Source organism: Microcaecilia unicolor, chromosome 3 (genome assembly GCF_901765095.1).
Source record: "Microcaecilia unicolor chromosome 3, aMicUni1.1, whole genome shotgun sequence".
In the NCBI taxonomy this organism is placed as follows: domain Eukaryota; kingdom Metazoa; phylum Chordata; class Amphibia; order Gymnophiona; family Siphonopidae; genus Microcaecilia; species Microcaecilia unicolor.
In genome coordinates, this window is record NC_044033.1 from 359,017,071 (window position 1) to 359,043,954 (window position 26,884).

Here is a 26,884-nt window from a genome sequence, read left to right on the forward strand (position 1 = left end):
TCACAACAAATTATAAGCAATATCTTTTCATTGGACCAAAGGGAGAAGTTTCAAACTTTATATATAAGGTACTTTTACCCACAAGTTCTACACCAGTTTATAAAAGAAAGTATTTTTCTTTGAACTTTGACTCAGGAAAATTCTAAAAACAGATTGACAAATGCTATTTTGGGCATCCATAAATGCCAGTCCTAAGCCAATTCTGTCCACATGAACAACCCCCTATATACCTATACATTTAGGGATGCTCTTTTGTTAGTATGCATCAGGATCACCAGTGCCTTAAAACATTGAGGGACCCTTTTACTAAATTAGTGTGCGCTAAATGCTGCATATCCTACTTTATACCTTGGGTTATTTGGCACTTAGTACATTGTAATATCCAGTTGCGTGCACTAAACTTTAGTAAAAGGGTCCCTTTGGGAGCGATTTCAAAATAAAGTTTAAGAAGATACCTGTTCAATAAAGGCTTCACCAAAGTGGATATAGTCAAGGCACGAGGACCAGATGATGTGCTAAAAAGTCCTTTATTGTTCAATAAATCTTAATGATTCAATACAAATCACGTTTCAGCCCTAAGGCCTGCATCAGGAGTCAGTCAAATATCTTTTTAACACAGTTCATGTAAGGGTTGGCTCATTATTCAATTAAGTTGCAACTTAAAGCACCATATATAGAATCTAGGGGGGTATGATTAATTTTTCTGCTAAAATGCAGGTTTTTTGTTTATGCATATATTTTTGTCAACAATTCAAAATATGCTCATAAAAGCATAAAATGCATAAAATATCACCTAGAAAGCCTCTCTGTAATGTTCTTTACTTTATGTACATTATGAACTTTGTACATATTTTCTGGTGGTCCTGACTAAGCTTTTGAAAATTTACCTCATATGTCTTATTTCAGTCTGTCCACATTATTCCTTTGAGGAATATGTGTCTCCCTGAGAAGATATCATGAACATATAGGCACAGAGCAGAGGGATCATACCATGACCTTATTACAGAGCATCACCACCTGATTCTGTGATCCAGGGCTGGAATTTGGGTGATGTGAACAGGGCAATTGTCCTGGGCCTCCAGACTTCAGGGTGCCCCTAGTCTACCTGAAGCTGAAGAAGATACATCCTGCTGGTGGGCTTCTGAACCCCTAGGTCTCAGTATACAACCCTGCTGTGTAACCTTGAACAATTGCTCTTTGACCAAAACATACCATAAGAGAGGCTATACATCCAGGGGGAAATTTTAATGTAGCACTAACACTGAAGTGTATAATAAATCATGGGCAACAAGAGAAGAAAAATAACTGAAGAAAATATCTAGTTGAATTGTAATTTTATGGTGCTTGGAAAGAGTGGGGTGATAAAAAGGCACATTATACATGTTTCTCCTCCATTTGTCATTCTTATTTAAGAATTGGTTTTTGGTTCATTTCTGCTAATGTTTTGTCAGAGTTATATTCCTGTTGATTAGGCCCCATACTCATTTCTGAACTTGTCTACATGAGCTTGACCTTGTGGCAAATGGTGAGTGATTTTCCTCAGGCACAAGTCATGAATCATCACCTATAAGCTGACTCTGAATTTGTTGGTAAACTCATTGAGGCTTGGCAGGAATATATGAGATTTAACTATAGTTCCATAACTCATGTTTTTAAATTATGGAATGCAGCTAAGACAGTTAAGAGAGATCAAATTATCTCACTCTCTGCAGCTTTCAGGAAAAATAGAAGAAGCTGGTTTCATTAGAAGTCCAACTAACAAAACTGAATGAAGAACACACAGGTACTAATGATAGAAAAATATTACAATCTCTAATAGCTCTCAAAGGAAAAAATTGTAAACATTACAACATCACTGTGATCATGACCCTAAGAGGATTATGGAGAATGAAGAGGTTTTGGTCACATGGGACACCTCCATTCTGACTGATATAAAACAGACATAATGATAAAAGAGAAACAATAGAACGGCATTGATCATAGAGGTTTCAATCCCATGAGACTACTCTATGAATCATATAGAGGGAGAACAGATCTTCAAGTACCAGAAAATGCAGACTGAGACCAAAAAACACATGGCAGAAAGATGCATAAATATTTTCCATTGTTTTGGATACTACAGACTTGATTAAAAGGAATTTCCAAGTACACTTGGATAGGTTGCCTATATCTTACATCTTTTGAACACCAGGAAGAATCTCTCTTTGGCACAATACAAGTACTATAGTGAGCATTAGCAATAAATATGAGAGAGTGATGTACTTAGTCCCCCCCCCCCCAGACAGGGTTAATTCCCAGAAATGTGGTCTCAAATCAGCGATGTTATAGTCGTGGCTGCTGTCAGAAAACACACTCAGGATTAGGGGACTAGGGCAGGATACTATCCTCGTCTTCCGCCCTCAAAGGACGGAAGAGGAATGAAAACTAAAGTTCAGGATTTTTCTGATCAAGGAGAACAAACTTATTTTCCCAAGTTGTTTAAACAAGTTTAATTTAATAACTAAAGCATTTAAAACGAACATAAACTCAACTTTCTTGTACAGTAAATCAAATTTTGCTTAAAACTCTATAACCAAACATATACTAATAACTTTTTATCTTCCTACAGATACCAACATCTACTTGTATCTAGCGCACATTCAGATAAGTGTCTTTTTCTGCAATCTGTTCCTTAGGAAATGTAACTGTTATTATGTATCATTCACGTGAGTATAGTCTGACAAGAATTTGATTCTTTGCTTTGCTCTCTTTTCAGGTTTTCAGTCACTTTTCTTTGCCATGGACTTAGGTAAGTATCTCTTTTTTTATTTTCTTTCATGTGTTTCTGTGTATGTCTCTTTCCTATTATGTTTCTTGTTCAGTGTATACAGTTACTTAGCTGTCGAAGCTTTGTTTCTTTTTCTTCCCGGCCTTGCTTGCGTTGGAGCTCGTGAGTTGTCCGGTTTTCTTCACTTTTTCTTTGGTCTTCCTCCTTCACCTCTCTCTTAATTAAAATAATTGGAAGGAAAACCTTATTCTTCCTACTTTCTTCTTTTAATAATCTTTATCAGGGAGTGCTGTCAACAGCGGAACTGTGGGCTCTATTTAAGTAAAATCAATATAAATAAATGGCCCTTACTTTCCAGTGCCTATGCTATTGATTTCTTTTCCCTACTTATTCAGAGAGAGATTGACCGTCCCTTTCACACAATTACTCTTGCACAATTCTCAATCACAGTTATTCAAATTCCCATTGGTAAATTTTCCTTAAACTATTACTCCACTTCCATTGAATTATTCCTTAAATTTATCCCTAAAACCTTACCCAAATACACCTAAAGCTACTATTACTATTACCCCAATAACCCCTTATTAACAAATTCCACTTAACTCCTACCCTGTACCCCAGTTCATACAAACCTAACCAAATTTTAAAACTTATACTAGAAATCACACCCTCCTTACACCCCTTACTTTCATTCACCAACAATCCCTAGAAATTTCCCCCAAAATCCTCACTTTTACTTTTGAAACCCTCCTCTCACTACCAGCACCTCCTCAACACCTCCACTCTCTCTGACCAACAATCTCACTCTGACCAACTGCAACACCCCGGTTGCCTTGGTAACCAGCCTTGGCTTGCGTTCCAACCCAGCCTTGGCTTGCGTTCCAAGACCCTTCCAGCCAATCCCTGACTAGAACCAACATTCCACTCTCCACTGCTGACCAGCGGAATTCTGGCCAGCAGTGCAAAATCCCCATTTTAACCCCATAGAAACTAATGGAAAAGTAATAAAATTAAATAAAAACCCTATAAAACTATATCCGAATCACCCCAAAATTTCTACACCAATTAAACTTCCCATTCCCTATTAAATCCTGCTTTTAAAATTTAAAAATACCATTTTTTCAGTCCGCCCGCAATTATCTCTCCTAAACCCCCCTCAAAAATCCCAAAATAATTTAAAACCACTCTAAAAATTCAATCCCCTTCCCCTCTACCTGCTACGTCGAATTTAAAATTTTACCCCTTTATTAACCCCTTCAAACTAGCACCCCTCCAAAATACCCCCTAAAAATATTTAAATTTAAAAACTAACCCACCCCAAAAATAAACAAAAATACCCCGATCCCAAATATGCAAAAATATTTCCAATCCGTCAAACCCCGATTTTTTAAAAATAAAAAACCCAATTTATGTAAATTAAAAATCAACCAATTAACATTTTGGGTCAAGTAACCCCTTACCTGATCCGGGATGTTCTCCTCACTCAATGGCTTCCCTGGGTTCTGGTCCCGGACGTCCCTACGCGAAAACGGAGCCAAAACAAAAAAAGCTCCGAAGCCGGCCCAAAATCTAGGCCCCGGCTTCGGCCTACTCGCTAAACCGCGCGCCGCCGATTCGTGCATGAGGCGCGCTGCCTCATGCACGCTCACGCACGACTCCCTCGAATCGCCGGCCATCTTCCTCTGGCTCCAATCACGAAACGGCCCCCTCCTCGGCCGAAATCGGCCCGCAAAACCCCAACGCGCTGCCCACAGCGCATCGCTCCAGCGCTCCTTCTCCAGCGCTCCCTCTCCAGCGCTCGATTCGACGACCAGCCCCGAACACAACAACGGGCCCAAAACAACCTGCCAGACCCAAACCCGGCCCCAAACAGCGGACTCCCCGCTCCCAGTGTCTCTCTCCACTCCCGGGGCCATGCCCAATCGTCCCCGGGAGCTCAAAAACGGCACTGCTCCTCCAACAGCGCCCCCCCTTCTCTTCAGCTCCCAGTCATCGACGCCAGGAGCCCCCCTAGGCGGACCTTCCCAGGTAAAAATAAATAAAAAAAAACTTTTCTATTTTTTTTTCTCTTTCTACCCCCTGTTACATTCGGCCGGCCTTAAAATAAATATTGTCCCCAATATTCACAACCCACCATTTCAACCATTCCAACAAATATACAGGCCCGAAGTATCAGACTTACTCAACACAAACCTCATCCACTAACAAACTATTTATCACATTCATCATTTCCATTCTCCCATCCCTCCTTTCAATCCTCTCAAGCCCCAGTTCAGCAATTTCACCTAAAACCAACTTTGGATGTACATTTTAAGCATGTAACAAACTAAACACACTTCATCCCACCAATCAACCTTTCACATTTAGCCCAACATCTTCACATAAACATTCCTAACTTAATTATTGAAAAAAAACATAAAATTTTCCAAAATATCATTGCTAACTTTTCTATTCAATAAATAACATTTCATATCAGAACTCAAACAGTAATACATTTTTTCAGTCAGCATTCAAATACTCTAGAATGCGTGTGGATGAGGGAAAACAGAATTTTGATCTGTGACCTATCAAAATCCTTTACAATGACCATCCCTCCTCCACCAGCTTAGCTCTCCCCAAATCTGGAGATACGAAGTAACCAACTTCATTTTTATCAAAACAACCAATATCTAACTTATTTTAATATATAATTTTCAGTTAGAAATGTTGAACACACCCCTTTGTTACTTCTATGTGAAGTTCTCACCTTTCCATCAGTTATACATTCACTTGTCAAAACCCCAGGATTAAACACAAATTCGGTAATAACAGCATAACCCTTTTGTTTCTCTTTTGGAAGTACTACCGGAATACCTTTCTTATCCTCTGGAAAGACCAATTTTTCTTGAGTTTGTTCCCCTTCAATATTTATTTCCTCTAACACAAATTTTCTTAACAAATCCCTGTGAACTGTTTTATCCCCAAACTTTTCATTTCTGATTTTTATAACATTGAAATTCTCCCCAAACATTTCCACCACGCTATAAGGAAAAGGTTCCCAGGTGTCCTGTATCTTGTGTCTGCCTGGAAATCTCTGTCTCCGCAACAAGACCCGATCCCCCTCCTGCAGCACTCAAGACATCTGTGAGGAACCTGGACCAACATCCTTTCTTGTGTCTGGAGGAGATACATAAACTCTGGTTGAATTTCTCTTGGCTCAAGGACGATTCAGCTGCTGGACCCTGTCTGGCTCCACTGACAAGACGACCAGAATGAGTAACTGTCCCAGCCTTCCTTTTCAGTTCTACCGCCTCAGTCTCTGCGTACTTCTTGTCTAACACATCCACACTTTCAGGATATTCTTCAGAATCTGTATCATCCAGAAATGGGCGGTTCAACTCTTGAAGACTTAGTCCCATGGCTTGTTTAATGTGCACGTCTTTTTTCAATTTTTGAGCCTCCAGTTTCAGGGTACTCTGTGCTAGTGTTTGCTTCCGATCCCGTCTGTCCCTCTCACGTTCCAGACCATACTGCTGGAGCCAGACCATCTCACTCTGGAAACTTGCAGGCCTCCCGTTCTCTTTGCTCTCTTCAAATTCTTTGGTCATGTCCATGATGTTGGAAGGATCAGGATCCGCCTCACGTGGTACCACCAACTCTGCTATTTCCAACCACTCAAAGTTACCCAGCACTTTCTGTATCTCTTTCTCTTCATTTTCAGTGTCCGGGCAACTGGTTAGCTTTTCCTCTTTCTTCTGTCCAAAAATCAGTATTTCCTTCTTGCTCGTTTCCAAGCCAGTCACGATCACTTCTTTTTTACTCTTCCCACAAAAGTTACCTCTTAACGATTGATCACTGTCTGTTCTGGTTTGTTTTTCCCTGTGCTTCTGTGTAACCAGGGTATCAGCTACTAGGCTCCTCTCGGGTAAGTTCATCTTTTTGGTAGCAGAAACCAGTACCGCTGTTGTACTCTTCCTTGTTTGATGACCAATTAAGAACTTTTCTGGCATTACCGGTATGATTTTGCTCACATTTCCCTGCATCTTTATCATGCTAATAGATTCCCTACTTTTGTTGCAACGCTTCTGGGAAATGCTGGACCGAATACTCGCCATCTTCACGGGCTCGCCCATCAAAGAAAACAGGTCTCTGAATAATCCCTCCAGGTACCGAAGGACATTCATGCCCCACTATGCCGTGTACTGTCTGACTCTCCACTTGTCCATTATTGAAATTATCTTTAACAACGAAAATACACCGCTCCGGCACTAATTGTCCCAAGCACTGAACATCGGCATCTATATATTCAAGCACAGGCAGATCAGTCCCATTCACTGCTACCAACTTCAGTTGACTGGCATCTTGCAGGCAAGCGGTATTCGGGAAGTTTTTATAGAAAAAACTCGCCAAGATGGTTGAGACGCTGGAGCCAGTATCTACTGTGCAGAGCGTTTCCACTCCATTTATTAAAACTTTTAGTATCGGGCTGTTTCCAATCGCTCGCTCCCCAAAATAACTTTCTTCCGGATTCTCTTCTTTATTCACATATTTCTGCATCCGGACAGATGGCTTTCCATCACCCCCCTTCACAGGAGCCAAAGTATCCTCCCGAGCATTATTTGTTTTAAAAGTACCACTTGTACTGGGTTGTTCTGGGTTATTCCTGTTGTCCCTAACAACCGGATTTTTGCCTCCTTGCTCACTTCTTGGAAGGTTACCTCTCTCAGACTGGCAATTCCTAGCTATGTGCCCCGGCTCCTGGCATCGATAACAAATCAGCTCACCCATGGCAGTTCTTGAGGGTCTCTCTCCATAGGAATTCCTAGGGTATTCTCTTCTAATATTGGAGTACCTCATTTGCTCTCTCTCCATCCTTTGACGTCTCCATTCTTCATCTTGCCTTTCACATAATTTAGCAACCATGTTAGTCAACTGCTGCATCATGGAAACCGTTGCAGACTCCTCAGGACGATAATAATCTCCGGCATCTTCTCTCGGTCTCTGTAGAATACGTTTAGGCCCTGACTCCCAGGTTGCCAGACCTCTCTCCTCTCCAGCCCACCTGATGGCTGCTTGCATCAGCTCCGCGAAAGATAATCTTGGGTTGTCCTCGCTTCGCTTAGCCACTTCTCGCTTCAATGACTCATCTCTCAAGCCCAAAATAAACTGCTCCTTCAATGTCTCGTCAGGGTCTCCAACACGTCTTCGGTCTCAGGCGATGATTGCCTCCAGCTTCTCCTGCAATTTATATGCATACACTCGGATAGAATCCCTATCCCCTTGGCGAAGATTGTAGAATTCTTGGATTCGTAAGCCCAACGCCACCTTGTCGCCATACACCTGCTTCAACAGTTCAAAGATCTCCTCAACTGTACAATCCCTGGGAAGAGAGTACTTTACTGTGTCCAAGGCTATCCCCTTCAGATGGTCACGCACCATGTCAACCTGATCTTCTGCTGGAATCCTCATAAGTCTCATCCGGGTCCTCATTTTTTCAATCCACTCACTGATCTTTAAATCCTCTGGTCCTTTAGGAAATCCACTAAAGTCAGGAACAGACCTGTCCTGCGGGATGATCACCGTATGCGCTACGACTTGAGGCACGGGAACAGCGTGAGCTCCAGATGCTTCCCCTTCCATGTTCCTCTTGCTCTAGGAACGGGCGTTACCACCGAAACAGAGACTCCAGACAAACTCAAGAACACCTAACCAGAACACTTAACCTTATCCTAAATAAATCACACTTTTATTTTTTTAATTATCTTTATTGATAGTTACCTCCCTTTAAAGAATCTCTTCCGGAGTGGCTATACCCACACTCCAAATTCTGCAGATTAAGCCCCCAAATTTAGGAAAATCCTGCCGACTACGCCAAATCTGTACCTAGTCCCCCCCCCAGACAGGGTTAATTCCCAGAAATGTGGTCTCAAATCAGCGATGTTATAGTCGTGGCTGCTGTCAGAAAACACACTCAGGATTAGGGGACTAGTGCAGGATACTATCCTCGTCTTCCGCCCTCAAAGGACGGAAGAGGAATGAAAACTAAAGTTCAGGATTTTTCTGATCAAGGAGAACAAACTTATTTTCCCAAGTTGTTTAAACAAGTTTAATTTAATAACTAAAGCATTTAAAACGAACATAAACTCAACTTTCTTGTACAGTAAATCAAATTTTGCTTAAAACTCTATAACCAAACATATACTAATAACTTTTTATCTTCCTACAGATACCAACATCTACTTGTATCTAGCGCACATTCAGATAAGTGTCTTTTTCTGCAATCTGTTCCTTAGGAAATGTAACTGTTATTATGTATCATTCACGTGAGTATAGTCTGACAAGAATTTGATTCTTTGCTTTGCTCTCTTTTCAGGTTTTCAGTCACTTTTCTTTGCCATGGACTTTAGGTAAGTATCTCTTTTTTTATTTTCTTTCATGTGTTTCTGTGTATGTCTCTTTCCTATTATGTTTCTTGTTCAGTGTATACAGTTACTTAGCTGTCGAAGCTTTGTTTCTTTTTCTTCCCGGCCTTGCTTGCGTTGGAGCTCGTGAGTTGTCCGGTTTTCTTCACTTTTTCTTTGGTCTTCCTCCTTCACCTCTCTCTTAATTAAAATAATTGGAAGGAAAACCTTACTCTTCCTACTTTCTTCTTTTAATAATCTTTATCAGGGAGTGCTGTCAACAGCGGAACTGTGGGCTCTATTTAAGTAAATCAATATAAATAAATGGCCCTTACTTTCCAGTGCCTATGCTATTGATTTCTTTTCCCTACTTATTCAGAGAGAGATTGACCGTCCCTTTCACACAATTACTCTTGCACAATTCTCAATCACAGTTATTCAAATTCCCATTGGTAAATTTTCCTTAAACTATTACTCCACTTCCATTGAATTATTCCTTAAATTTATCCCTAAACCTTACCCAAATACACCTAAAGCTACTATTACTATTACCCCAATAACCCCTTATTAACAAATTCCACTTAACTCCTACCCTGTACCCCAGTTCATACAAACCTAACCAAATTTTAAAACTTATACTAGAAATCACACCCTCCTTACACCCCTTACTTTCATTCACCAACAATCCCTAGAAATTTCCCCCAAAATCCTCACTTTTACTTTTGAAACCCTCCTCTCACTACCAGCACCTCCTCAACACCTCCACTCTCTCTGACCAACAATCTCACTCTGACCAACTGCAACACCCCGGTTGCCTTGGTAACCAGCCTTGGCTTGCGTTCCAACCCAGCCTTGGCTTGCGTTCCAAGACCCTTCCAGCCAATCCCTGACTAGAACCAACATTCCACTCTCCACTGCTGACCAGCGGAATTCTGGCCAGCAGTGCAAAATCCCCATTTTAACCCCATAGAAACTAATGGAAAAGTAATAAAATTAAATAAAAACCCTATAAAACTATATCCGAATCACCCCAAAATTTCTACACCAATTAAACTTCCCATTCCCTATTAAATCCTGCTTTTAAAATTTAAAAATACCATTTTTTCAGTCCGCCCGCAATTATCTCTCCTAAACCCCCCTCAAAAATCCCAAAATAATTTAAAACCACTCTAAAAATTCAAGCCCCTTCCCCTCTACCTGCTACGTCGAATTTAAAATTTTACCCCTTTATTAACCCCTTCAAACTAGCACCCCTCCAAAATACCCCCTAAAAATATTTAAATTTAAAAACTAACCCACCCCAAAAATAAACAAAAATACCCCGATCCCAAATATGCAAAAATATTTCCAATCCGTCAAACCCCCGATTTTTTAAAAATAAAAAACCCAATTTATGTAAATTAAAAATCAACCAATTAACATTTTGGGTCAAGTAACCCCTTACCTGATCCGGGATGTTCTCCTCACTCAATGGCTTCCCTGGGTTCTGGTCCCGGACGTCCCTACGCGAAAACGGAGCCAAAACAAAAAAAGCTCCGAAGCCGGCCCAAAATCTAGGCCCCGGCTTCGGCCTACTCGCTAAACCGCGCGCCGCCGATTCGTGCATGAGGCACGCTGCCTCATGCACGCTCACGCACGACTCCCTCGAATCGCCGGCCATCTTCCTCTGGCTCCAATCACGAAACGGCCCCCTCCTCGGCCGAAATCGGCCCGCAAAACCCCAACGCGCTGCCCACAGCGCATCGCTCCAGCGCTCCTTCTCCAGCGCTCCCTCTCCAGCGCTCGATTCGACGACCAGCCCCGAACACAACAACGGGCCCAAAACAACCTGCCAGACCCAAACCCGGCCCCAAACAGCGGACTCCCCGCTCCCAGTGTCTCTCTCCACTCCCGGGGCCATGCCCAATCGTCCCCGGGAGCTCAAAAACGGCACTGCTCCTCCAACAGCGCCCCCCCTTCTCTTCAGCTCCCAGTCATCGACGCCAGGAGCCCCCCTAGGCGGACCTTCCCAGGTAAAAATAAATAAAAAAAAACTTTTCTATTTTTTTTTCTCTTTCTACCCCCTGTTACAGTGACATCAATTGCCAAATACTCTGGCTTAGGAGTGAGGTTCTTTATTGTCATGGTGTGCACAAAACTAACTCCTATGGAGGCATGTGATAGCAAACTTATGAGCAGTGGCGTACCAAGGGGGGGCGGTGGGGGCGGTCCGCCCCGGGTGCACGCCGCTGAGGGGTTCCGCGGCGTGTGCCTGTTGCCCTGTCTCAGTCTGATTTCGTAATTTGCATGTGTTCACTGCTCCCTCTGAGTCTGTCCCGGAAGAGGTTACTTCCTGTTTCGGGGCAGACTCAGAGGGAGCAGTGAACACATGCGAATTGCGAACTCGAAGACCGGGCAACAGGTGCGCGCCGCGGCACCCCCCCCAGTGGCGTGCACCCGGGGGGGGGGTCATTTTGCCGGGGGGGGGGGGGAAGAGGTGTCATTTCGCCAGGGGGGGGGATCGCGCTGCACCCGGGGGGGGGGGGAGGCGCATCAGCGATCCGCCTTGGGTGTCAGCAAGGGTCAGAACGCCACTGCTTATGAGTAGCTTATTTGCAACTAATGCAGCATAATTTCAATGAAAATGCTAATAAACCCATTAAACTTCTAATGTGGCAGTTGCAAAGAATTAAATTGTGACAGAAAACAATAAAGTTAGTGGGTGCTGATGGTATGCCTACATCATCCACAGAGGCCATGGCTGACCCCTTTGCTACAGTTTACCAAAAGTTATACACGTCCTAGCTCCAGTGGGATTGGTGTGATATTACAAACTGGCTGACTTCTCTTGATCTGCCCCAATTGTCTGAGGAGGTGAGGGAATATGAAAATAAGCCATTTACCCTTTCCAAAGTGGTACATGTGATAAAGTGTTTGAAATGTAATAAAGCAGCAGAATCTGACCATCTGCCTGCAGAACTGTATCTAGGCAGATGGTCAGATTTGCCCACTTTTGTTAGAGGTTTATAATCATGTACTCCAAAAAGAGTAAACTTCCAAAATCCTTTTTTAAAAACCCATCTATAATTAGTTTTTATTCCAAATGAAGGAAGAGATCTGTAACTATGTGCTATTGCCCAATTTCTTTACTCAATGTTGACCATAAAATATCTGTGAAAATGCTGCGTTTTAGAATCAAACAATATGGACTAGATTTTATATATCAAATCTAAATATTTGGCGCCAAAATTAAATTTGCTTAGGCGTATTCTATAAAGTTTAATTTAGGCATAATTTATAGAATAAGTCTGTTTACATGACTAAATTTAGTCACGGTCAATTACGCCAAGTAAAACCTGATGTAAATCTTGATGCCTAAATAAGGTGTGGCGCGGGTGTATTCTATAACAAACTGCATAGATTTTAGAAATGCCCATGACCCGCCTATTCCGTGCCCATAACCACGCTCACGTTTCAACTGTGCAACTTATATTTATGCACACCACATTACAGAATATGCGTAGTAAGTAGTGCATGTAAATTCTAATTAATACCAATTAGTGCTGATAATTGGTTGTTAACATCCAATTATCAGTGCTGATTAGCTTGTTAACTAATTAAGTTATGCACATGCTTATGGAATATGATTTCCATGCAGAAATCTCGGTGCGATATATAGAATACTAAGTGCCTGAATACACAGCATATGTCTCCTGTGCACATAAATGTCTTGACTACTAGTTCTTATGTGTATAACTATACAATCTATTTGTAAAAGTGCCAACAGGACATCTAAGTGTTATTCCACATGACATGTAGAATGACTCTATGTCTGCTCTTCAAGGCCCTTAAAGAAAATGGCCCAGAGGTCCTCCCAAGGAGTATTCTTAATCACACCTTCTCCAAAGGACATCACACAAAGTGATACTCGCCAGCAAGCCTTCTCCTGAGTAGCCCCCACACTCTGGAAGGCACGCCTTGAAAGGCTTCACTTAATACAAGACTAGCTCTACTTCAGGAAACAAGAGCAAAGCTTGGCTCTTTAACTAGGCTTTTAATGGAAGAAGTAACTAATTTGCTAGTCACAGACACATACAAGGAGAAACACCAGTAGCACATACTAAAGAAGTACATGTTTGTCCACTCCTATACTAGCTAAGATAATTTTCAAGCCCTCTCTGACCTCATGTGCAAGTTGCTTTGAATTATTCCCCTTATTTTCTTACTCCTGCTACTCTATCTTATCTATCTATATGTTCCATCTTTGCTTATATCCTATGCTGCCTATTAAAATGTTTTATTTCATATTGTTGACATTGTAATGTAGCATACTGTGCCATACTTTGCATTGTAATTTGAATATTTTTACTGCTGTAACTGTTATTGCTTATGTTTGACTTATTCTTGCTTGGGTGAATTCCTTCAAAAAGGTGATAAATAGATTCTAATAAATAAATAATAAAATATGTAACTTACATAGCATGTAAATACAATGAGTTATATAAATGGGCAGAACATGAGTGTGACAAGGACAAGCCTCCCACTTATACATTTAACCTGAAAAATATTGTAAGCTGCCTGTATTCTTGCTTCATTTAGGGGGTCACATTTATGCCAGGTCTGTGGTTGGTGTAAGGGTGGGCATGTATATATAAGGCACACCAATACTGGGTTATACTAGTATTTTAAAACAGAATTTGGGAGCCCAAATTCTGTTAAAGCATAGGCTTCCATATCATGGAGAAAGAGATGCCCAGTTATAGAATTACCTCCATCCCTTGGATTCTATAAAAGGCATCCAAAATTGGGCATGGATCCCAGATTGGTACCCAAAATAATTAGCTCATGGGCTCTAATAATTTAATTATTGGATCTAACAAGCTCTTAATTGGCACTAATTAAGATTTGGATGCTGATCTGACTGTACACTATTCTATAACAATGAGAACCTAAATTGGATCATGTGTAACTCAAAAGAGGGCATGGCCATGGGATGGGCATGGACAATCACAAAAGATGTGCACAGTGTTTCAGAATAGCAGGGAACTATGCCCAATTTGTGCACCAGGATTTACACCACATTTCAGCTGGTGTAAGTCCTTGTGCCCATAGGTGAGGCCCGAATTCGGCACCCAAAGTTGAGCACTAAGTTCAGCGCTCAACACTACTCTATAAAGAATGCTCATCCTGAAATGCTCTTCAGTGAACAGCATTGAGCATCAAATTTAATTGGTGATGAATTTTCAGTACCTTTTATAGAATCTGGCCCTTTATGCCTACCATAAAGGCATAATAATTGTCTAATATTATCGGAGCAATATTGTCTTTTCATAAATCTAAACCTATCCAGATTAGATGTATGAAAGGACAATATTTCTCCGATAATATTAGACAATTATTAAATATATTGTATCAAGTTGAAAATTGGTCACAGATTCAGCTATTTTATCTACTTGCTGAAAAGACCTTCAATAAGGTAGAATGATTTTATGTAGTGGAAGTAATACCTAAGTTTGATCTTGGTGACAACTTCTTTAGTTGAGTCAAAGCACTTTACTTAGATCTTTGTGCTGCTGTATTGATGAATGCATGGCATTTCCAAGCCTTCCCTCTCACAAGGAGAATGGATCGAGACTGTCTGCAATCTCCAATTTTGTCTGCTTTAGTGATAGAACCACTGGCAATAGCTATTAGACACAATCCAGCCAAGATTCAGCCCATGGGAGGCAGACTGGCTGAGTGCCTTGATTGGCGGTGAGCCCAAATATTCAATACCAGGCCATTTATTTTATTGATTTATTTATTTATTGGGATTTATTAATCACCTTTATGAAGAGATTCACTCAAGGCAGTGTGCAGCAGGTACAGTTTAACATAAAGCTTACAATCTTGTTAACCGAATAACAATAGTAAAATAACCAAGAATAAACATACTTACAATAAATGAGGTAAACTTGAAAACAGGAAGTTAAAACCTAATAATAGAACTACCGTGAAACAGTATCAAAAATATACACATTAACTCGTTGGTGAGGCCCCACCTGGAGTATTGTGTTCAGTTTTGGAGGCTGTATCTTGCTACTACTACTACTACTTAACATTTCTAAAGCGCTACTAGGGTTACGCAGCGCTGTACAATTTAACATGGAAGAACAGTCCTTGCTCGAAGAGCTTACAATCTAAAAAGACAAATGTACAGCTAAGGATGTAAAAAGAATTGAAGCGGTGCAAAGAAAAGCTATGAGAATGATATGGGATTTACGTTACAAGACGTATGAGGAGAGACTTGCTGACCTGAACATGTATACCCTGGAGGAAAGGAGAAACAGGGGTGATATGAAACAGACGTTCAAATATTTGAAAGGTATTACTCCGCAAACGAACCTTTTCCGGAGATGGAAAGACGGTAGAACTAGAGGACACGAAATGAGATTGAAGGGGGGGGGGGGGGGGCAGACTCAAGAAAAATGTCAGGAAGTATTTTTTCACGGAGTGGTGGATGCTTGGAATGCCCTCCTGCAGGAGGTGGTGGAGATGAAAATGGTTACGGAATTCAAACATGCGTGGGATAAACACAAAAGAATCCTTTTCAGAAGGAATGAATCCTCAGGAGCTTAGCCGAGATTCGGTGGCAGAGCCAGTGGTGGGAGGTGGGGCTGGTGGTTGGGAGGTGGGGCTAGTGCTGGGCAGACTTCTACGGTCTGTGCCCTGAAAAAGACAGATACAAATCAAGGTAGGGTATACACAAAAAGTAGCACATATAAGTTTATCTTATTGGGCAGACTGGATGGACCGTACAGGTCTTTTTCTGCCGTCATCTACTATGTTACTATGTTACTATGTAACAGCACTGGAATTCAAATACTAGAGATATAATACAATGTTAGCATAATACTAATGATACACCTAATAAGCATGCATTAGAACATTCAACTAACTAAGATATGATGCTAATGATTTTCTACAATATAGCTTACCATATAGTTGAGGGACCAAGAGCAGATATATGATGGGAACAAGATGCATGGTATAGAGTCAGTAGGGATAATTTGACGGTTGGCTAAAATCAAGGCAAGTTTCCGGTGATCAGCATTGAATATCCATTTTGTTTTTTAAATGGCTGGCTTAAACAAGTTAATATTCAGTGCTGGCTGGTTAAGTTTATAATGGCCAAATATAGGGCTGCTATTTAAGTGGTCCAATTTGGCTGCTAAACTTGGCTGCTAAACTTAGCTGGTAAATTGCTCAATATTCGAGGCTAGCCAGTTATATCGTGTGATATAGCCAGTTAGCAGCTATGTGCTAAGCACCAATAATTAAACTGTAAGCTCTGTCGAGCAGGGACTGTCTCTTCATGTTCAAGTGTACAGTGCTGCATACGTCTAGTAGCGCTATAGAAATGATAAGTAGTAGTAGTAGTATTCAATAGAGATAACTGGATATCTTGCACTAAATATTATTGCTTAGTCAGCTATATGTTATTTAACTGGCCAGGAGCTGTTCCTGGCTGGTTAAATAGCACTGAATATCAACCAGAATAAGGTCATTAAGGGTGTTATCATTGGGAGAGAAGAGTATATCGTGTGTCCCTTTTTGAGGATATCTTAATTTTTGTTGCTAACTCAAACAACTTTCTCTGATACTTAATAGATTTGTAGAGAGACCTTGGGGGGGGGGCTCTACTTGGGGAGGTTGACCTTTGCTTTAAATTTGCTACTAAGTTCAATTATTTAGGGGTGCAGATTTCTACCAATTTGCATGTACTATGTAAACTGGATTATGAATCTTTACTGAATGTTGTCAATGTTGAGTTAGAAAATTACAGACATATGTAAATCTCCCAGTTAAGTACAATAAACACTATTAAGAGGTTGTTGCTTCTCCATCTATTGTCCCTTTTTACACATATTCCCATTCAGGTTTCCAGTACCTTTTTTTCTGAACCTAAAGCACAAACTAAATTGATATGAAATAAGAAAAAAAAAGCATGTGTTAAGTACAAGGTGCTAATTGCACCTAAGGAAGATGGGAACCTGGGTTCCCTAATTTCCAGCTTTACTACTGGTGTACATATCTGAAGACTCACTTGTTATGGGGCAGTACCAGTGCTTCTGCCCACTGGTTGTAGTATGTCCCATCCCTCTCTGTGCTCTTCCTTTCGTAGAGAAGCAAAAGGAACTTACTCAGTTAAAAAGACACCCTTTTATACTCATTGAATTAAAAGTTTGGAGAAAAGTTTCTCCATACTTAACTCGATTTATTCCTTTCACTGTTCAATTTTTCACTAACAAGATATGTCAGATATGGGGAGAACTAACCAAAAGGTTGGGCAGGCCTATGCAATATTTCAATATTTTAAGACATATTAGCATGCCGCTCACCATGAGAGATAGGAAGGATTTACAAGGAAATTGCCTTCACATGAGAAGCTCCTTTTTAAAAGAGTTCAATTGAAAAGTTGGCTTGCTCGATTTTATTGCTTGTTTTCCATCTTTGGCCCTCCAGACCATGAATCACTATGAATACCACTATGGTCCAAAGTGTTTAAGTATTCAATCTCTAGTGCTCTGTTAAGTCCACAAATGTAAATTCTCATGCGCTCCACAATATTTTACGGTAAAGGAGTGAAACAGTGGCACTCATTGCCATTTAGCTTACAAAATAATACTTTGCTTTTTCAGTTTTATAAGCATCTATAAGCATATTTTTTTTACCCAAGCTTTTGCTACTGTTTAGAGATGTGATCAATTAAATGCTGCCAATGTTAACTGTTATTTTATTATTGTATTAAGATCTGATTGGAATCCATTTGTTTGTGTTGTTCATTCTTTTGTTTTATTATGTATGTAACATTGTAATCTGCCTAGCATTTTAGGATAGTATCCTGCTTATAATCGAACGAGAAAAACGCCCAAGAGCCGACCTAAATCGGGAGATGGACGTTAATCTCACAAAAACGAGTAAATCCATATAATCGAAAGCAATGTTTCAGTGCGTCCGTGTCGCTCGTACGTGGACGTAAAAACGCCCAAATAAGAGGCGTGTCGGGGGCGTGTTAGGGGCGGTGATACGACGTGGACGGGTACAACGTATAACGAATAGCGAAAGGGCTCTGGTTGAGCGGGAAGATGGGCGTAATATGATGGACCCGAAATAAAAGCGACCAGAGCAAGGGGGAAAGCGTCTTTAGACTCATTAGCGATTGTGTGTAGTTGGAGAGTGGCGATATTGTTGGTGGAAGAGCTGAAGTGGTGGTTGCAGAGAGAAAGCCGAGCGTGTTCAGTACCTGTGACGGTCGTCTGTGTGCCCTGCCTCTTTTTGTGTCTTACCCTTTCACCGTTCCTTACTCCTACTCATTTGCTCTATCGCCCCTTCCCCTCCCCCTCCCCCTATCCCTCCCCATTCACTCTTCCCACGTGTATACTGTATTCCCTGACCTCCGTTTGTCTCTGTGTGCCTGTACTGTTTGGCGAGTGAGTGGCCAGAGGGGCGTAGTGCCTGGAAGTGACAGATCTGTGTGTGTTGCTGTTTGACTACTAGTCCTAATACTTGCACTGGTGGTGGGGATATGGATGCACTTAATGCACTTGTGGCATTCATGCTACACGAAGAGGCCACCCACTGCAGGAGGTATTCACGGCCCCGAGTGTTTAGGCCCCGCACCACCTTCCTACAACTCACTGACCAGCAGTGTCTAACAAGGTTCAGGTTTGATAGGGCCACCATTCGTCAGCTGTGTGAGCAGCTGAAACCCCTCCTTCAGCCCCAGACACGTAGGAATAACCCCATCCCTGCCCACCTCAAAATCACTTCCGCTCTCTCTGTCCTGGCCACTGGCAGTTTTCAATCCGTATTAGCTGCTAACACAGGCCTCACCCAGGCTTCTATTTCACACTGTCTCACCCAGTTCCTGGATGCCTTCATAACTCACACCTCACACTACATCACTTTCCCCACCACCCCCCAGGCTCTGCACAACAACATGGCCACCTTCTATGCTGTTGCTAGATTCCCCTCGGTCATCGGTGTGATAGACTGCACACACGTAGCCCTCAGACCCCCCCGGGCACACGAAGCCACCTACAGAAATAGGAAGGCATTTCATTCTATGAACATGCAAGTTGTATGTGATGCCCAGGGGGAGATATTAGACGTGTGTGCCAGGTACCCCGGCTCCAGCCACGATGCCTACATCCTACAGCACTCGGGCATCTTCCGCAGGTTCGAGCAAGGGGAGTTCATTGGTGGATGGCTACTAGGTAAGTGCAACATGCATGTACCACCCATACTAGACCTCCTCCACTGGGCAACCCTCCGCCCTGGCTTCCTCCACCACAACCCACTATCCAAATCCCCCCGCCCCCCCTGTACCTGCTCCAAGCGATACACACTCATCTATCTCATTCTGCTTTTCTGCAAAGGTGACCGAGGCTACCCGCAGAGGACATGGCTCATGACCCCCCTGATCCACCCACAACCAGGGCCAGAAGAAACCTACAACAGGAAACATCGCAGCACCCGGGGGATCATTGAGCGCACCTTTGGTTTATTGAAAAACCGCTTCCGCTGTCTGGACCGGTCTGGAGGAGAGCTGCTCTACAGTCCAGAAAAGGTGGCCAAGATCTTTGTGGCGTGCTGTATGTTACACAATTTGGCCCAGCGCAGAGGACAGCCTCTCCCAGAGGAGCCACAGCCACCACCAGAAGAGGCCCCAGATGAGCTGGAAGAGGAGCCCCCTCCACCCCCAGCCCACAGAGCAGAGCTCAATGCCTACCAGCTTGGCGTAAGAGCAAGACAAAGACTCATTGAAACAAGTTTTAGGTGAATGTAAGTGAGCATTTATTTTTTACATACAGTGCATATGTGTTTGGTGAACCCCACCACCACCACCACCACCCCCCCCTCCCACACCCACCCCCCTCCCACCAACCCTCACCCTACAGCATGTCCCATCATTTTCCCCTTCCCTTCCCCCGTCCCCTCCTACCCCTCCCACGCCCTTCCTTTGCAGCTGGTGCTGCACGGGAAGTCTCTTCCCCCTCTTCGGAGCTGCTGCTCCCAGTGTCCTCCTCCCTATCCCCACGGCAGCCTGCGGCTTCGGCTGCACCGTGGAAATCGGGCCACCTTCTTGGTTGTAGTGGTCTGGCCACAGGACCCAGAATGGGAGCAGCAGGAGTGGGTGCGGAGGCTGAGGAGCGCAATGCCCACCTCTTAGCTGGTGGTTGCTGGTGGTCAGTGGAGGAGGAGGTTGATGGCAGGGGCTGCTCCAGCAGCACGGGGGCTGGAGTAGGCGCGGTGCCCTGAGGGTGCAGGTGTTGGATGCTCTGCTCCAGCCGTCTCAGTTGCTGGAGCACCTCCTGGTGGCCTTCACGTTGCGCCTGGAGGAGTTCTTGGTGTGCTCGCTGCTGTGCCTCCAGTGCTTGGCGCTGCAGCTCCAGTTTCTGCTGGCGGTACTCCTCCAAGCGCACGTTGTGGCGGAGTAGTTCCGTGGCCAGCCGCAGGAGTTGCCTCCTTTGGGCGGATGGCCTCTGGCGGGGAGCTGGGCCCTCCTCCTCCTCACCAAAGTCCTCCGGTGCTGGAGGTGCGGCCTCTGCTGGTGCAGGTGGTGGTGGTGGTGGCAGAGCCTGGACAGCCGGTGCAGGTGGTGGTGGTGGTGGTGGCAGAGGCTGGACAGCCGGTGCAGGTGGTGGTGGTGGTGCTGGCAGAGGCTGGACAGCCGGTGCAGGTGGTGGTGGTGGTGCTGGCAGAGGCTGGACAGCTGGTGGTGGTAAAGGCTGGACAGCTGGTGCAGGTGGTGGTGGACGCGGAGGATGCACAGCTGGTGCAGGTGGTGGAGGCTGGACTGCTGGTGCTGCAGGCTGTGGAGGTTGAGGCTGGACGGATGGTGTAGGGCGTTGGCCTTGCAGGCCACTAGGGCCAGCCTCCTCTGAGTCTTCACCTGTATAGCACAAGAGAGGAATAGTGTTGGTGCAAATAACCCACTTTTGTCTTTCAGCATTCATATACATTGGTATGTCCCCCAACCTGATGACCCAGCAAAGAGATGGTGAGGAGAAATGGAATTGACACGGGTACAAAAGAGAGAGGCCCGCAGGCAGCTGGGTAGAGGTGGTGGATGAGCAGCCAAGAGAAGGACACCACTCACAACGTTGTGCACAAGCTGTTAGTTGTATAATTGTTAAATTGAACAACATTGCAGCATGTGTTGTGTTACTACTGACTTGCTAAACTGCATAGAACTGCTTTATGACCCCCATTACAGGCTCCTTCAGTTGAATGCATGTGTCCCACACTCAGTAGAGCACAGAGGTCACAGGAGGAACTAGGCACAGTTTGGTAAAATGGGAAAATAGGAGGGAGTAGTAGGGAAGGACGGCCCCCAGAGTTCTGCCACAGTAGTAACCTACACACACCCATAGGAGCCAACTGGAAAGTAGTATTGGGGGTGCTAAGCCCAGTGACCAACACTCCTCCCTGCACAGCTACATGATCTTTCCTCAATATTGGGGGTGCTCACACACACACACAGCACCCACCCTGTCTGCTTGCTCCTATAACACACATGACCACTACCACTACTCAAATAGAGCTTACAATTAATTCTATAAATATGGGCACACAGGACAAGTAAGAGGAAACCCAATGACAATGGTAGGGATAGGGAGTAAGGGTAGAGAGCTAGTGAGTAGGGGTTACCAGGTCACAACAGCATCATAAAGGTGGCCTGTTAATATACAGAAAGACAGCCAGAGATACTCCCCCCCCCCACCCCCACCCCCACCCCACCTGAGATACTCCCCCCCCCCACCCCCACCTCCACCTACCTCCCTCCTCCTGCCCCCCACTCCTCACCTCCCTCCCCCTGACCCCAACTTCTATAACACAAGTGTACTGCAGCACAACAGATACCCCAACTGCATAATGAAACACCTACCCGAGTCCTCAGCCTGGCCCGAGGTGTCCATGGAGCCAATCCCGTGGATGCCCTCCTGGGGTAGGAGGGAGTACACCATCAGCTCGATGGGTGTAAGGTTGGCAGTATCATTGCCTGGGGGATTGGCCCCTGCCTTCCTCCGAACATCCCTCCTCAGCTTCCGCCACTTCCTCTTGCAGTCCTCCACGTCTCTCCCAGCATGGAAGACAGCATTCAGGCTGTCCCGTACTGCCTCCCATTCCCGCTGCTTTACTGTTGCTGCCAGCCTCTGCCCTGTGGGAGCAAACAGACTCCGGTGCCGCTGTACAATTTCTTGTACCAGGAGCTCCACCTCTGCCTCGAGAAAATTACCCTTCCGGGTCGGCGGCATGCGTGGTGGCATTGTACCAATGGTGTTTTCGAAAATACGGAGTGGGCGTTTATATAGGCGCCAAGAACGCCCATTGAGACGGGGGAATAGGCGTTTCTGATTTGGGCGCTACTTTTTCAATTATACACATAATTCCTAAGCGTGCCCAGCTCAGATAGCGATTAGGAACACATGGTTTCGATTATGAGTAGATAAGTATGGGCGTCTCCACCTGCCTTCCCTTTCTTCATTGCCATTTTACCTGCCATTTCCTGCACTGAGACCTTGCCCGATGTTCGTAATAATCAGTTACAGGGTTTTACCCTCACTTAGCATGCTTGGGTACACCTGTGTATTTAGGGGGGGGGGGGAATTATTGTTGGCCCTCAGCCACCACGCCTTCCGTTTCCTGTCTTCCACATCGCCTGATGCTCCCTTCCTTTCTCCCATTCTCTCTGCCTGGTTGTAGCAGGCAGTGTGTGGGGGCCACGAATTTGCTACACTCACCCCAAATCAAGCACCCCTCGGTAAGGGTCATTTCAATCAGGGAGATGTGCAGCTAATGTTCCAGAAGATAAAAGGCGCACTACACAGTCTTGAAACAGACGTTCATGGTAAGCTCTCATTTGTCTGCCACCTCTTCTCTTTGTGCTCATAGTCAAGGAGTGTGCATTCACTGTATGTATGTAGTCTGGAGTCAGATGTTAGGTAGCTCTGTTTTCACCAGGTTCCTGTGCACTGTACTGTGGGGTTGGCAGGTCCTCAGTGGTGTGGTCCAGCGGTTGGAGGTGCTGTATTGGTTCCCGGTAGGTTCCATCTTCCTTGTTTATGTGGTGTACCCCAGTCCCCATTTATGAAGTGGCCACCCATTCTCAAGGTCCATAGGCGGGGGAGGGGAGAATGATTAATGCAATGGATGTGTATAGCACATTATGGACCACCTTCCTAAATTGCTCCATAGGTAGTAGGGTAGGGAACATGCACATTACATTGTTTTTAATCGGTAGCCTGAACAAAATGATCGAGGTGGCTACAGGTAGTGCCACTGAGGCCTATGATGTGGTGGTGAGGGAAAGGGGTGTGTGTACAGGTACCAACCCAAAGTAACTGGTGGTGGCTAAAGCCTGATGGCTGCTGTGGCCTAGTGGTTAGAGCACCAGCCTTATAATCATAAGGTTGCTGGTTCAAATCCCACCTAAGGCAAGTCAGTTCAGCGACAAAGTTTGACACAAACCCAGAATACTTGAATGTAACACACCTTGATCGACTACTGGAGAAAGTGTGATCACACCTGCAAATAATGAGCACCATTTTTATTTGTGGCCTTCCCTAACACAAGTATTACATTGCAACTGTGATGAAGTAACCATCCATCTATTGGGTTTCCCATTGTTTCCCTTTTGCTCCTCAGCATTATATACCATAGCTGATGTATTCAATGTGAAAATATGAGCCAGCTGTTTGTATTGTAGGTCCTTCTTGCCCCCCCCCCACCCCACCAATGTGGCTTGTGGGTAAGGATATGTGTCCATCAGACAGCAAACACTTTGTATGTGGTACCTGGAGTTATGTGGAAGTGTGTACCTGGCAGATCACACGTGGTACACTATTAATCTCTTATTGATGGCACTCTGTATTGTGGGTCAGTATGGTGGAGGGGAGGGAGGGAGGAAGGGAGAGAGAGATGCTGGCTGGCCATTTTTATTAATGAACACAAATATCCATCCAGCCTCCCCGGCCCAACCCCCCTGCACATATGGGCCATGCAGGTTGGAATGAACAGGTGGCGTTCTGTCTGGCCAACATTCTCAGACATACATCACCTTCTCATTCACACAGCACATTTAATGCTGTGCATATTGCTGCCTCCTTCCTCTCAACTCAACAGCACCATTTGGTGATATGTAATGCACAAGGGAGACAAACACACACACACACCCTGATAGTTATATTATAACAAAAATTTATTTGGCCCCCATCCCCACCCCCACCCCTACAAAATAACCCCAACAATGCCATCCTCCCCCCCACAACTCCCCACACACCCCAACAATTCCCTCCCCCACCCCCCACAGAACCCCCAACATTTCCCTCCCCCCACACACACAACCCCAACAATTCCCTCCCTCCCTCCCCCCACACACACAACACCAACAGGCCCCCCTATTTAAATTAAGGGCGGCCACGCCCTCTTAGTAAGGCCCTCTGTAGCAGGGCAATGAGCAGCCCCAGCAGTACCCTTAGTGGGCCCTGGAGCTGCTCATTGCCCTGCCGTAGGGCTGTCACCTCCTGCAGCAGCTGGTGCTGGCCAACTATAATCTGCTGCTGGCCATCTACCAGCTGCTGCAGGAGGCGCACTACAGTCGCCGGCCCAAAGGCTGGAGGTGGGCCAGGGGACACGGATGATGGCCCAGGGGATGGAGGTGGGCCAGGGGACACAGAAGCTGGCCCAGGGGATGGAGGTGGGCCAGGGGACACAGAAGCTGGCCCAGGGGATGGAGGTGGGCCAGGGGACACAGAAGCTGGCCCAGGGGATGGAGGTGGGCCAGGCGATGGTGCTGCAGGTGGGGAGGGGTCCTCATGCAGGTCTATAATGAGGACTCCCTCCTCCGAGTCCTCCTCCTCCTCTTCTTGCTGGTGGCCCGCCTCCTGGCCTGGCTCCTGCTCCTCCTCTTCCTCCATGTGCCCCTCCTCCTGCTCTTCCTCCTCCTCCTCCTCCTCCTGGGGGTGGTGGCCCTCCTCATCCTGGCGCTCACTTTCCTGCTGGTGGAGCCCTGTGTATGTAAAAGGAGTGTGATTGAGATCAGTGCATACACCATGGCTTGCATAGTGCAGTAGCTGGGTGGCATGGGGCAGGGTGTGGTAAGGCGTAGCCTATGCCCATGGGGAATGAGCTGCATCAGATGACATGAAACAGAACCCTGGACCCTCCTCTGACACACACCACGCAGGACATGTGGCCATACCAAATTCATTGCTGACCAGCATGTTTGCATTGTGAAATGCAACGAGGGGTTGATGGGCAGTTGTTGTAGGAGTTATTGGGGGGGGGGGGGGGCAGTGGGAAGGGTGTTGAGCACAATTCTTTTATGTGATTTAGGCCATAACATGCAGTAAAAGTAGGGCCTCAGGCAGCTGTACCAGGATACAGTAATCAGCCACCACAATAAGGGGAATAGTAAAGTGTGGCATATCATCTCATTCATCTCGGGAGGATGGTCGGACGTTGCAAGCATGCTCATGGGAGAACCCCTGCAACCTGCATCCTTGATCTGGGACAGATATGGTATTACTTACTAGGTGGCTATTAGGCACATGGGAAGTGATATTGTACAACACATTTGCTTTATTCATGAAATGTATGTAGTAATGTGTACAGGTGTCCTGTTTTTGAATACTTACGGCGAGCCCTGAGGTGCCTTCGCACCGCCCGGATGAGCTCAGGCCTCTCCCGCCTCACCCGCCGGAACCGCCTCCTTAAGGACTCGAGGTCCCGGTGGACTCCAAAGCGTCTGTAAGATATAAGTTTGTAGAGCAGGGGTCAGGGGTGTTGGTCCTTTTTGTCCTCTGCACACATTAATTTGCTATTCACATACCAGAGAGAGAGGGTCTACAGTGTTGGGGGGGGGGCACCTCCATTGGTAGTGAATCATAGGAGCCACCTTTTTAACATTTTGGGGGGTGGAACCCCCAGTGGAGATGACCCCTCCCTCCATACATATTTGATATTGGGGGTGGGGTGGTGAAGCACCCACAGCAGCCACCGAGTTGGTTCCTATGCAGATGATGGCAGAGAGGTGGGCATGAGGCCAGACAGTACCGTTTGTATACATTCTAATGTATGCTTGTTAAACTACTTTATATGTGTTATCATGACCATGTTATAATAGTATGGTATAGGTTTCATTGGTCTCATGCTTGCACTATTTGGAGGCGTTGTAACCCACTGGCTGCAAAGAGGGGTTGGAAAATGTGGCCTTCACATAACTAACGAAATTTTCACATAACACTAATAGCATAGTGACGATAGTAACCTAACGAAATACATTCTTGTAGGGATGTGGGAATGGTGGTCGTTTAAATAACATACAAATTATTAGTGATTGTGCATGTTCCTATATTACTCATGATCCTTGCATGGACACTCCAGTTACTGCTGGTAACATTGATGACGGAGCTGTTATATGTGTAGGTACAGGAGGGGAGGGGGGTTGGGCCATAACCTTACCTTTCCAATCGTTCCCGGATGCGGGACCAGGCTCGCATGGCCTGCAGCCTGGGGGGCAGGTGGTGATGTTGTATAAATAGTCGGTGCCGGTGCCTTAGGCACAGCCTAACGAGGAGCAAACTTTCTTCTTCTCCAAAATTGGGCTCTCGCCGCTGTGCCATTTTTCCACGTGTTGGAAAAGAAGTGCCTTATATAGACGACCTTGCGTGAGGGACGTCGTTTCATGCACAGCTCCATATATGGATGA

General features: G+C 44.9%; 1 pseudogene; it reads left to right on the top strand.

Moving 5' to 3' along the window:
- LOC115464755 overlaps positions 1 to 3,088 on the top strand; it is a 35,351-nt pseudogene extending 32,263 nt beyond the window's left edge.
- The last annotated feature ends 23,796 nt before the right edge of the window (positions 3,089 to 26,884 follow it).